The sequence below is a fragment of the Palaemon carinicauda genome, chromosome 36 (assembly GCF_036898095.1).
Source record: "Palaemon carinicauda isolate YSFRI2023 chromosome 36, ASM3689809v2, whole genome shotgun sequence".
In the NCBI taxonomy this organism is placed as follows: domain Eukaryota; kingdom Metazoa; phylum Arthropoda; class Malacostraca; order Decapoda; family Palaemonidae; genus Palaemon; species Palaemon carinicauda.
In genome coordinates, this window is record NC_090760.1 from 16,269,169 (window position 1) to 16,283,520 (window position 14,352).

At 42.8% G+C, this 14,352-nt stretch overlaps 1 protein-coding gene across 2 annotated transcripts in view; it reads left to right on the forward strand.

The window, feature by feature from the left end:
* Window positions 1-14,352, forward strand: part of LOC137628389 (uncharacterized) — a 124,525-nt gene that overhangs the window by 27,972 nt on the left and 82,201 nt on the right. Inside the window, exon 1 of one of the 2 annotated variants that reach the window (XM_068359540.1) lies at window positions 3,278-3,389. The exons of the other annotated variant lie outside the window; for it this stretch is intronic. The gene's annotated coding sequence lies outside the window, so the exon portion shown is untranslated. Of the gene's footprint in view, window positions 1-3,277; window positions 3,390-14,352 lie in introns of those variants that run through there. 2 annotated transcript variants of the gene reach the window in all.

The window sequence follows — 14,352 nt, forward strand, 5'->3', positions numbered from 1 at the left end:
CATTACACTCAGGTCCGCATTTCTTATATAATCATTTAGGCAACAACCTGGTTTCTGGCTGCTCACTCTGCAAACAAATAAACAGGTGAAAAACTTCTGATGTTGTTACCTCCGCCAAAGAAGTTGGAGGGAAGTTATGTTTTCGCCCCCTGTGTGTGTGTGTGAGTGTTTGTGAATAGCTTCCTGGCCATAATTTTATTCGTAGAATAATGAAACTTGCAGGGATTAACTGTTATGTGAAAAACTAGAAATTATTAAATATTGGAAGGTCAAGGTCAAAGGTCAAAGTCATGGTTAAGCAAAGTGTCCAATTCTCGTAATCAGCCATAAGTTTGGACATTGTTGTCACAGAAACTTCAAATTTGCTTCATATTTGAGTGTATGAAAATACATGCCAATTAATACACATTAAGGTAAGAAGTCAAGGTCGAACAAAAGGTCGAGAAATAAGCTGCTGCGGCGGAGGTCTGCGCTCTACTGAGGGCTCTCTAATATTAAGTGTTGTAATTGAAGCAATTCCTGTTACAGCAAACGATAATTTTATTGAAAATCTTTAGTTTTAATCTTATTTTCCTCTGTTTGAACCCTTGAATTTATAGCATGCTGCTTTTCCAATTAGGGTCGTAGCTTAGCTCACAACATGTCCACTCTTATGTCATGTTCTCTTAATTTTCCTGATTTGGGGAACGAAAATAAATGTTCTGCAGAAAGTTCATTCATTAATGGCTAAGGACTGTCTAATATATCGGTAAACAAAGGCTGTTGTATCATGTGCTTCTCTGCACGCAACTCACAAAGCCTATCCTTTTCAATTCTGTTTCTCTCATCTTTCAAGTTTATCATATTTAATCTTGTCTGCATTGCTATTAAAGCTTCCTTGGTGTTTAAGTTCGCCAGTCATACTTTTACCGTTACAATGTACAAACTTCAAGTTTGTCATATCTGCTTATTTTTACTATTAATTTCAATTACCATATTATATTCTATTTCGCAATTTCTTGCTTCCTATAATTTCTTACCTTATCAATTTCCATATCTTACTTTTTACATCTTTCTAACTATTTTCCCCCTTATTTGATCTTTCTGTCTCTTAAACTAATCGTTCTTGTTCTTGTTCTTGTTGTTGGGCGGAGGGATTTGCCTCTCCATCGGCACCTCCTTGGGTTTCTTCTTTATTCTAATTCTTTTATTTTCTTCTCTCTTTTTTTCCACATTTGATAGATATATTATTTTCTTTTCTCTATTCCTTCTTTCTTGAACAGCACGTTTCCTATTATCTTCTTCTTTTCTTCTTCATACGGCTGTTGCAATTCCACTATTTTTCTTCTTTCGTCGCTGAGGTCTGGACACTCAAGAATAAAGTGGGCGAGGTCTTCATTAACTGCCCCACATAGTTTACATTCTACCCTACCTCCTGCTTCATGTCTTTTCCTATCGTTTAATTTCGAACAGTTCGTCATCTTTTTTAAATTCTCTTCTATTCTCTACCGTCCATATTCCTGCCCCACCACTTCGGTGTCTAGAAATATTTCCTATTTAATAAAGAACAACGTGCCTGCCTATATTACATATACATATCTGTCATTGCTGTCACGCTGAGTGACATCACCAGATATATGACTATCGGTCCCTGTCCCTCAAGTAAGGGGGAGAGAGAGTAGTCATACCCTGGTGAGAGAGGTTACCCGAGAAGTACACTCGGAAACCACAGGCACAATATCCTACAAATCGCCAAACCAGCGGGTTGTAGTAAAGAAAGGGAGAGGGGGTGGGAAGGGTTGAATATGTGCGTGCGTTTGTAGCTCTATGTATATGTATCTAAATATGTACCCTTCATTTTTGACGTGTCACGTATACTAGCAGTAATAAATATATCTCGAAGGTAATATCTCATCGTACATTTAACGAATATTTCAAGGTCGAGAAACCAGTCGCCACGTGTCTCTTACTGTGTTTTTACCTATTTTTTTTTTGTGCGAAGGACCAAATTAGCTAGATATAAATCGTCACGTATTCCATACATATGGTAATTTATCCCACGTGTGGATCACCTCAATCTGTTACTGAGCAAGTGGAGATAACTCTCACAAATTAATATGATGTTGACTCATAGTGAGTGTAGCGAGATCCCAGAAAATTTGATATGTATTCTCATGGCCAAAATAATCTTATTGACACTTTATATCTGACCTTATTTGGGCGGACCCATTTCTTCCCTAACATGACAGGTGTTAAGTTGATACTTGACAAGATAGTGTGTAGGTTAAACTCCCTTTACCACAGCAAAGCAGATATGTGTCTTGTTGCCACCGGCAAATAGTATTTCTTGGTAAATATACTTCATCCTATCTTTTATAAACAATACGCCCCCTTATTTTTCTCGTAAATGATCGGCATATTCCTTTCTACCTGCCTAATTCCAGAACACGCAGAAGAGGGCTTACCCCACAACAGGAAAGTTGATCTTTTAAAACCCTATTCAGAATTACTCTATTCAGAATTAGGATTCTTATCCGAGAACCCTTCGTTATTATTCTTGTCTCACCCTTTTCCACATGATGCAGGAGGCGTTACAGAGGCCAAAAAATTACTAAAAAAGAATAAAAAAAATTACACGAAATGGTCGCTAATGCAAATGAGCGAATATCACTAGATTTTTAGAGTGACATACTGGTATAAGGTTTGGTGAGCTTAGGCCTACTACAGTGTTTTCATAACATTGAGAGGCAAGATACCCGGATATATTGTATAAATATGTGAATAGAAGTATTTTTGCTCCTTTTTACTGCCATCTTGCACTATTAATGTAAGTCAAATTACAATTTTGTATATTTTGTAATGTACTTTCATACCCTGAGAGGGGTCGCTAGAGTTAATAAAACCCTTAATCCTTAAATAGCTGAGATGAATATTGAAAAAAAATACTTAAGCAATAGAATTAATTCCTCCATTGTAAAGTATTTTAAAAGAAATTAATATATAACACCGTAAAAGTTTGCAGATTAAAATTAAGGAAAGAATAAAGAAGTGCAGTTACATATCACAGGATTCAATGAACAACGAACAAGCTCTCTTAATCTCTCATTGCTAGAGTTTCACCAATTTTTCATTTTAAAAGCAATTTTAAAAACATTTAAACAAATAAAAATTATGAATTGATGTAAATAAGTCATTTATATATTTTTAAAAAGTATAGGTTTAGAAAATTTAAATTATATAACTGAATTATTATCACAAAATATAAATTATTTATGATGAAATGGCAACTCAAGATGGCGTGCGTTCCTAAGCAGTGACACAAACGTCTGTTGTGGTTGCTGTCAAACGTTAACCGCCGCCTTTCTTAAACTTATAAATTGGAAGGGATTCAACTAAATCCATATGCATTGGTAAGATAGAACTTTATTTGACTAAATATTGTATAATATATTAAGAGATTCATTTAAAATTCTAATTTATAGAGTAAATTAGTTTAATATCAGTATCGTGCATATTAGCTTAATGTGTTACCACATATACGACAGAGTTTAGGGATGTATTTTAGCAATGTCCATTGATTGGGATTGTTTGTATATTTTATGAAGGGAATTATGATGCTGGACTGTCATCTCACATACAGAAACATATTAAAATATCCCGAGTGTTATCGGGCTATTGAACCCCTCTTTGGTTACGACTCATTTTTCTTTGCCCACGTACACCGAATAGTGTGGCCTATTCTTTTCACCTTTTTCGAGGTGTATGTACGATAGCATCCATCTGCTAAGCTAAGAAAATATTGCTGTCGTAAAGGTAAATCGTGATATATATAAAATAATATAATGACTCCATATTATGGTATATCTGATCATAATTAAGAACATTTTATCGATATATATATATTTCTGAAACTTCATTTCTGACAGGAACGAGTGTCATTTTCGAAGAGAACGGACCTTTCTCCATAGAAAAAAGTAGTTTTTACCCTAGGTTACTTTACCCTGTAATAAACTAGATTCGAACCCATTTTGCCCATAAAGGAAAACGATGTGACGAGTAGTAAGAAAGATATCGCCTGTCTTAACCGACTACATTCTATACGAAAATTCTCACGAGGGATGAACTGGCCTCTGATATGCAAAGGCTGTGTCCTCCACTTTCTTGGGTTAAAGTTCTCTTGGTAGAGGGTACACTCAGACACACTTGCTTTTCTAACTAGGGTTGTAGCTGGGCTAGTGATAATAATAATGATAACATCCCCATTCCCTAGCCAGTTCTATGATAACTGATTCCTACGATCTACAGGCAACTTTATTGAATAAGTTAGTTAGTCTAGGTCTAGAGGTTAATATGAGTGATAATAAAGGCCAATGGTAAAATTCTTTTGGTATTATTATAGTTCCAGATGGGACAACATTTTGTAATAATAAACTTTTTTCAAATTAAAAATTACCTTTATTTCCTTTGAAAATGACCTATATTTCCATAAAAAATTTCCTTTATTTCCACAGCAAATGACCTTCATTTCCATTGTAAATTACCTTTATTTCCATCTTAAATAAATAGTTAGTGACATAAGGAACTCTAATTTTACCCATCTTTATTTACTATATATTTATTTCTTTATCATTAAGATGTTCATTGATAGTTCTCTGTACTTTAGTAACATTACTGCTTCGTTTGTCAGTTTATGTAAGTTTGGTGCCAAAGACTAAGTTTTGGGGTTTACTATCCCCGAGCGCAGGTTAAGATTGACCCTTCATCTTATTCTTGCTTAATGAAGTATAATGAAAGTTAACGTATAAGTTATTTTTCAGTAGTACAGCAACCAGGACATAGGCCCAGTGTCTTGCCCTTTAAAGTTTCAATTACATCTAAGGCCAGTTGATATTAATTTTGTCCAGTTGTTTATTAGTGTCACCCTGTATGTACTGTATACAGTATCCTAATATAGCAACATTTGAGATTTTTCAGCTACTATTTCATATCGACATCTAAAGAACCACTCTGTTTCTTTGTTACTTTTAGTGAAACTGAAGAATAGTTGCAAATGCTGAACTAGAGGAACTTCTGTTCGTGAAATAACTGATTTATGGTTAGTGAAACTGCAGAATAGTTGCAAATGCTGGACTAGAGGAACTTCTTTTGTTCGTGAAATAACTGATTTATGGTTAGTGAAACTGCAGAATAGTTGCAAATGCTGGACTAGAGGAACTTCTTCTGTTCGTGAAATAACTGATTTATGGTTAGTGAAACTGCAGAATAGTTGCAAATGCTGGACTAGAGGAACTTCTTCTGTTCATGAAATAACTGATTTATGGTTAGTGAAACTGCAGAATAGTTGCAAATGCTGGACTAGAAGAACTTCTTCTGTTCGTGAAATAACTGATTTATGGCACTTTGGGTCAGGTTTGGGGAGGATGGAGTTCCAGGGGCAGCAAAGCCCATGGTCAGGTCATCACTCAGTATCCTGCTTTTCCAACTAGGGTTGTAGCTTAGCAAGTAATAATAATAATAGTGGATGCTTGGGTGGAATACAGTATAAAGCCCTAAGGAAATAAGTATGCGGTTTTCTTCTCACATGATTTGTTCAGCTATTCAGCGGGGTTTCCTTGTTTCCACAGGGTTTAGATCATATTTTATACTGTACATCCTGTGTGAGTGAAAATATAAATGCTAATGTTTGTTGATGCTGTTCATTGAACTAATTGCTAGTACAGTATTTGTTATGTGTACTGTATACAAACCTTTCTTCCTTTAAAATATGGACATAGTTCACCTGTGCTAATATAGGCATTACTGTAAATTGATAACAAGGTGGCACAAGCAGGAAGGTGCTCCCTCCCACTTGTCACAGATTAGTCGCTTTTTTCTGGCACACATACAAACCTTTCATCCTTTAAAAAAGAGATATCTACAGCCAAGGTGAAATGAGCATTGAAATTGTTGGTGAAGTAGTTAACGACAGGTGGTGAGCTCTGGGTAATTGCCCCAATCACTCTCCTGTCAAAGGCTCATCAGTTGTGTCATCGCTGCAAAGAGTACAGATGTACTGCTATGTCATATCCAAGGCTGTCTAATATTTTTCTCATATTTTCAAGCTTGAGTGGTTGATTTTTGTTTTGTATTGATGATAAAAGGAAGTATGAATTCGCATTTTTCAATATTAAACTTAGCCGGTGATCATATAGCTGTCAGCTCTGCTGCCCGACAGAAAAACCTAAGGACAAAATACGCCAGCGATCGCTATACAGGTAGGGGGTGTTCATCAACAGCGCCATCTGTCGAGCAGGTACTCAAGTACTCCCAGTAAACACAGAACCAATTTTCTCTCTGTCGTGTCACTGGCAAGACCTACTAAATACGCTGTTGCTTTCTGGATTGATTTTCACGTTATTTGGTGAAGTATTCATTTCTGGTTATTAGCTTTCGCTGTGCAGAGGTTATCTTCAATACTTCCTTGCATTCTTTTATTGAATTTTGGATTATTTGTTGACGACTTGGATAGATTTTGAATTCAAGATGTCTGACCCTTCTCAAGTCCCCAAATACAGGAAGTGTAGTGCTAGGGACTGTTCAAGGCGTCTTCCGAAGGCCTCTATCGATCCGCACACCATTTGTTCCAATTGTCGGGGTAAAACCTGTCAATTGGAAGATCGATGTGAGGAATGCGTTGGGCTTTCGGAATTCGATTTTCAAGAATTCCTGAAATATTCACGTAGGCTAGAGAGAGATAGAGTCAGGAGGAGTTCGTCTCGCTCAGTTGATTTTTCCTCTCCCCATGCCCCACAACCTATTCCTTCCCCTGTAGTGGTTACTCCCGACCCCCCTTCTAGCACTCATCAACCTTCGATGGCAGATATGATGCGTGCCATCCAGGCTCTGGGTGAGAGAGTCGAGTCATTGGCGAGTGACCGCAACCAACTCATGGCTGACGTCAGGGAGTTGAAGGGTAAAAGTGCAGTGGGAAGTGAAGTGAGTGTTAGTGCAGTGAAAAGTGTTAGTGTTACGCATGAGGGTGCGTCTGTACGTGCCTGTCGTCCTCCCAGTCCGGGACCTCTTGCAAGCTCCCAAGCCCAGGGGAGAAGCAATGTCGTACGACCAAAGGGTTCGACAGGCTTTAATCAGCGGACAGACGTTCCCTCCGTGGTTTCGGACGTATCTTTCCTAGATCGCCCCACCCACAAGAAGACGAGTGAGCCCGTTCATTCCTCGTCTGCGGAAGAGGTTTCACGCCAGAAACGATGGACCAAGGTCTCACGGCCTCTTAAACGCAAGGTCCCTTCCGCGCAAGTCCAACGGCCCAGGTGTAGCCACTGGGTCAGTTCGGACTCGCTGCAGTCTTCCGACGACTGCACACCTCCTAAGAGAGGCAAAGCGGTACCGCAACAGGCAGTAACACCGTCTGTTGCCGCACCTGCTGCTGTAGACCCTAAGTGGTCTTTGCTACAGTCTATTCAGACTCAGTTAGCTTCTTTCATGCAGGAGTATTGTGCGGAGAAGGTTGACGCTGCACCCGTTAGCCTACAACCTACCACGGTTGTGCGCCCAGTAGACGCTGAGGCTGCCTGCTCCCGCACTCCAGCTGTGAGAGTTCCACCACCCATGCGCAGTCGACCCTGCCAGACGCATGTTGACGTTCACCGACGCACGGAACCCTCCGTTGACGTTCGCGTGTTACCACAACAACAGGAGGGTGGAGTTAAGTTGCCGTGTTTCGACGCTGTGCGTCAACCTCCGCAACCCACTGTGGTTTCCGCTACTCGACCGCAGTCAGGAGTAGACGCCTTGCGTCCCCACAGCTATGGTTGTTGCCAGTTCACAGACTGACCAACGGTTCCATGACGTTGGGTCCAGTGCAGCCACGCATGCACCCGTGCTGCCGGACTCAGCCGACCAGCTTTTACCTACTCCTTTGCCGCTTCCTCCTCAACATTCAGACGATGGACTCTCTGATGATGACGAAGCTGCACATCTTGACGACCAACACACGGACATCGACGAACCCAAGACCACGCCTCCCTCCTTAGACTTTAGGAAAGTGCTTGCACTGTTCAAGGATTTATATCCTGATCAGTTTGTGTCTGCAGCACCACGCTCGCCTCCCTCTGAGTTCGCTTTAGGCATGCAGTCATCCGCACCTGCCTTTACGAAGCTCGTACTCGCTCGCTCGTCCAAGAGAGCTTTAAGAGTACTGGGAGATTGGTTGCAGTCCAAAAAGCAGCTTGGGAAGACAGCCTTCATGTTTCCCCCGGCCAAGCTTGCTTCCAGATCTAGCGTCTGGTATGCCACGGGAGAAGTTCTCGGCTTGGGAGTTCCTGCCTCTGCCCAGGGCGACTTCTCAAGTCTGGTAGACTCTCCCCGCAGGCTGGCCATGAGACGCTCCAAGATTTGTTGGACTCCTTCGGATATGGACCATCTAATGAAAGGAGTATTTCGAGCATTCGAAGTCTTTAACTTCTTGGACTGGTGTTTGGGAGCGTTGAGCAGGAAGACCTCCCCTTCTGACAAGGAAACTTCCATGCTCATTATGTCCTGCATGGACAAAGCCATACGGGATGGTTCTAGTGAGCTTGCGGCTTCTTTCGTGTCCGGGGTCCTCAAGAAGCGGGATCATCTTTGCTCCTTCTTGTCAGCTGGAGTCACCCCATGTCAAAAGTCGGAACTTATGTTTGCTCCTCTCTCGAAGTGCCTCTTCCCTGAGGAGTTGATCAAGGAGATTGCCGCCTCCTTGATCCAGAAAGACACTCATGACCTGGTTGCGTCATCCGCACGCAAAGCCACCCCTTTGCCCTCCGTGCCTAGACCCAGGATGGACACTCCAGCATCAAGGTTCATTCCGCCCTTTCATGGCAGAGCCTCCAACAGAGGAGGTGCTCGTGCCGAAGGTCAACGTGGGAGCAAGAAGGGTTCCAAGTCCTCTAGAGGCAGAGTCTGACTGCCACCTTCTTCAGACAGCAGTGGGAGCCAGGCTCAAGAACTACTGGCAGGCCTGGGAGAACAGGGGCGCAGACGCACAGTCTGTGAAGTTACTCAGAGAGGGGTACAAGATTCCATTCTGGCGCAAGCCCCCTCTAGCAACAACTCCCATCGACCGCTCTCCCAGGTACAGAGAGGAGGACAAGAGACTAGCTTTGCAGCAAGAGGTGTCTCTCTTACTACAAAAGGGAGCGGTAGTCAAAGTCCGGGACCATCAATCCCCGGGCTTCTACAACCGTCTCTTCTTAGTGGCGAAGAAGACAGGAGGGTGGAGGCCGGTGCTAGACGTCAGTGCTCTGAATGTCTTTGTCACAAAGCAGACGTTCACCATGGAGACGACAAAGTCGGTTCTAGCATCGGTCAGGAAGGAAGACTGGATGGTCTCGTTAGACCTAAAGGACGCTTACTTTCACGTCCCCATCCACCCAGATTCCCAACCTTTTCTAAGGTTCGATTTCGGGAAGGTTGTATACCAGTTTCAAGCCCTGTGCTTTGGCCTAAGCACGGCACCTCTTGTTTTTACGAAACTGATGAGGAATATTGCCAAATTCCTGCATTTAGCAGACATCAGAGCCTCCCTCTATTTGGACGACTGGCTTCTAAGAGCTTCGTCAAGTCGTCGCTGTCTGGAGAATCTAAAGTGGACTCTGGATCTGACCAAGGAATTGGGTCTCCTGGTCAATATGGAAAAGTCCCAACTGGTCCCATCCCAAACTATAGTGTACCTAGGAATGGAGATTCAGAGTCAAGCTTTTCGGGCTTTTCCGTCGGCCCCCAGAATCAGTCAAGCCCAAGAATGCATCCAGAACATGCTGAAGAAGGACCGATGTTCAGTCAGACAGTGGATGAGTCTGATAGGGACGCTTTCATCACTGGACCAGTTCATCGCGTTAGGGAGACTCCACCTCCGACCCCTTCAATTTCACCTAGCTGTTCACTGGAGAAAGGACAAGACGCTAGAAGCGGTCTCGATTCCTATTTCCGAGAAGATGAAGTCTTCACTGACTTGGTGGAAGGACAACATTCTCCTCAGGGAGGGTCTGCCACTGGCTGTTCAGACCCCCAAACACATTCTCTTCTCGGACGCATCGGACACGGGCTGGGGTGCGACATTGGACGGTCGGGAATGCTCGGGCACGTGGAATGCGGATCAAAGAACGTTGCACATCAACTGCAAGGAGCTACTGGCAGTTCATCTGGCCTTGAGAAGCTTCAAGTCCCTCCTTCTAGGCAAGGTGGTGGAGGTGAACTCCGACAACACCACAGCCTTGGCGTACATCTCCAAGCAAGGAGGGACTCATTCGAGGAGGTTGTACGAGATCGCAAGGGACCTCCTCACCTGGTCAAGAGATCGAAACATATCGCTAGTAACGAGGTTCATTCAAGGCAACATGAATGTCATGGCAGACCGCCTCAGCCGGAAGGGTCAAATCATACCAACAGAGTGGACCCTTCACAAGAATGTACTGTATGCAAGAGACTATGGGCCTTGTGGGGTCAGCCTACCATAGATCTGTTTGCAACCTCGATGACCAAGAGGCTCCCAATTTATTGCTCACCGATTCCGGACCCAGCAGCAGTTCACATAGATGCCTTTCTTCTGGATTGGTCCCATCTAGACCTTTATGCATTCCCCCCGTTCAAGATTGTCAACAGAGTACTGCAGAAGTTCGCCTCTCACGAAGGGACAAGGTTGACGTTGGTTGCTCCCCTCTGGCCCGCGAGAGAATGGTTCACCGAGGTACTGCAATGGCTAGTAGACGTTCCCAGAACACTTCCTCTAAGAGTGGACCTTCTGCGTCAGCCGCACGTAAAGAAGGTACACCCAAGCCTCCACGCTCTTCGTCTGACTGCCTTCAGACTATCGAAAGACTCTCGAGAGCTAGAGGCTTTTCGAAGGAGGCAGCCAGAGCGATTGCTAGAGCAAGGAGGACATCCACTCTTAAAGTCTACCAGTCGAAGTGGGAAGTCTTCCGAAGCTGGTGCAAGTCGGTATCAGTATCCTCAACCAGTACCTCTGTAACTCAGATAGCTGACTTCCTTTTATACCTAAGGAAGGAAAGATCTCTATCAGTTCCCAGGATCAAGGGTTACAGAAGCATGTTGGCAGCAGTCTTCCGTCACAGAGGCTTAGATCTTTCCAACAACAAAGATCTACAGGACCTCCTTAAGTCTTTTGAGACGTCGAAGGAGCGTCGGTTGGCCACACCAGGTTGGAACTTAGACGTGGTACTAAGATTCCTTATGTCAGAAAGGTTCGAACCACTTCAATCAGCCTCTTTTAAAGATCTCACTTTGAAGACCCTTTTCCTCGTCTGCTTAGCAACAGCTAAAAGAGTCAGTGAGATACACGCCTTCAGCAGGAACATTGGATTTACATATGAAACGGCTAAATGTTCCTTACAGCTTGGTTTTTTAGCCAAAAACGAACTTCCTTCTCGTCCTTGGCCCAAATCGTTCGATATTCCAAGCCTTTCTAATTTGGTTGGAAATGAACAAGAAAGAGTACTATGCCCTGTAAGAGCTCTTAAGTACTATTTGAGACGTACTAAACCATTACGAGGACAGTCAGAAGCTTTATGGTGCGCTATTAAGAAACCTTCTTTACCTATGTCGAAGAATGCAGTTTCTTATTATATCAGACTTTTGATTCGAGAAGCTCATTCCCATCTGAATGAGGATGACCATGCTTTGCTGAAGGTAAGGACACATGAAGTTAGAGCTGTCGCAACTTCAGTGGCCTTCAAACAAAACAGATCTCTGCAGAGTGTAATGGATGCAACCTATTGGAGAAGCAAGTCAGTGTTCGCATCATTTTACCTTAAAGATGTCCAGTCTCTTTACGAGAACTGCTACACCCTGGGACCATTCGTAGCAGCGAGTGCAGTAGTGGGTGAGGGCTCAACCACTACATTCCCCTAATCCCATAACCTTTTTAATCTTTCTCTTGAAATGTTTTTTATTGTTTTTTTTTTTGGGTTGTCCGGAAGGCTAAGAAGCCTTTCGCATCCTGGTTGATTTGGCGGGTGGTCAAATTCTTTTCTTGAGAAGCGCCTAGATTAGAGGTTTTGATGAGGTCCTTTAGTATGGGTTGCAACCCTTGATACTTCAGCTCCTAGGAGTCGCTCAGCATCCTATGAGGATCGCGAGGCTCAGTAAGGAAGACGTACTTAAAAGGCAGAGTAATTGTTCAAGTCGACTTCCTTACCAGGTACTTATTGATTTTATGTTTGTTATTTTGAATAACTGCTAAAATGAAATACAAAATACTTAGCTCTTAATGTAAACATATAATGCTGGTCTCTACCCACCCCCCTGGGTGTGAATCAGCTATATGATCACCGGCTAAGTTTAATATTGAAAAATGTTATTTTCATTAGTAAAATAAATTTTTGAATATACTTACCCGGTGATCATATATTAAAGGACCCTCCCTTCCTCCCCAATAGAGACCCAGTGGACCGAGGAGAAAATTGGTTCTATGTTTACTGGGAGTACTTGAGTACCTGCTCGACAGATGGCGCTGTTGATGAACACCCCCTACCTGTATAGCGATCGCTGGCGTATTTTGTCCTTAGGTTTTTCTGTCGGGCAGCAGAGCTGACAGCTATATGATCACCGGGTAAGTATATTCAAAAATTTATTTTACTAATGAAAATAAAATTTTTGTGAACGGATAGCCTCTACGTTGGTCTAGGGCTAAAACAGTAATACTGTAGATCCACACAGTTCGCTTTTATGAGCATAATTGTTTGAATTTATCCCCATATGCCAAATATAGATTGGTCTCCCGTAGGAGGCAGTTATATTTTTTGAGGGGAAAAGCTACGTTTTCTTAGGTGTCATTCTTGACAATGTCGGAGAGACTGTCAAGCAATTTGTTCTCTTCATTGACTTTCCCGATCACTGAAGCTTCGGTTGAGTATACTTCAAGAGCACAGAGAACTTGGATTTACATCGGTGAGTTTTTCAGGATTGGTAGAGTGTGAGGTTATTGCTGAATTCCAACATGTGCTGGACAACAAGTTTCTTGCAGGTAAGACCCGATGTAATTTTTAAGGGACGTTTTAGATGCAGCTATTTCATTCCAATTGGTGACCCGAATGATATCAGCTGTGATCCCAGTGCCAGCAGTGTCAGTGACCCTAGTGTTGATACCCTCAGTATACCCCTAGCCAAAATAAGCATCTAAGATAACTATTAAGGAGGCTTCTACCCCTGTGAAAGTGACAAAGACAGACGAACAGAAGTAGCTTCAATCTCATCACCCATTCCTGTGACCTTAGGGCCCATGGCTCCTTCACTGCACCAGAGCCCATGGTTCCATCATTGTACCATTGACCTTAGGACCCATGGCTCCCTCACTGTACCCGTGAACCCAGCCTCTGAATGTGTTATAAGGGCCATTAAGAGTACCTACTGCTTCCCCTGTGACAGTGACCTTTATTGTTTTGGTTGCTGTCGGAGCAATCCCTTATGGCTCTCCCCTTGGAGAAGCTTCGTCATCGATAGGTGCTCAGACCGTGACTTCTCTGCTTGCAGAACGTGAGAGTAAAGTTGGTAAGAGGGAGAAGTAAGATCACTCCTCCTCCTCTTCCTCCTTTGATTCTGATTCTGACCCTTTTTCTAACATGAAGGCAAAGAAATATAGGAATGCCAGTCACAGTTGCAAGAATAGGGCTCTTGACACCATTTCTCTCTGAGCAGCTTCCGGTGGTACCGGCATCATGGCCATGTGGCCCGGTACCTAATAGCTGGCCTTACTACCCATGTAGGCAAGCTGGCTTGTAATTCATGATCTCACTTGATAGTGGTTAGGTTTTATAGGAGCTTGGCTACCCTCCTTCACCTTCTCTATTGGGATTGGAAAATGCTAATCTCTTCGCTTTTATGGGTACTGTACTTTGGTATCTCAAATTAAGAAAAATGGCCCTTCTCAAGAGCTGTCGGCCACAAGTTGTTGGCTTAGGCAAGCACGTGACAGAATCTTAATGTTCACCACGATTAACAATGAAGGATACTCTTTTGTCTGGTTTCATAGGTGCCGAGATCTTTCTCTCCCCGATGGAAACAACCTGGTCCTTCTTCAGCGCCAAATTAGGTTGTTATTTCTGCCCATATAATGCTCATTTAGGTGCGTAGATCTTCTGAGCAGTTTGCGAACCCTTCCCACCTCAACCACTCCTCTCAGTCCTGAGCAAAAGGTATGAAGTGAAGAATCTTTGACAGTAGAATGGGCGTGACTACTCGGCAATGCTCAGTAGCTGTCGTTCTATTGGGCAGTTCAGCTCTGCTGAAGACATTCCCTACTTTAAGAGACTCAGGTTTGTATAACCAGGAAAAATACAAATTACTTTTAGAATTTGTATTATGCAGGATATATTATGAAAGGAA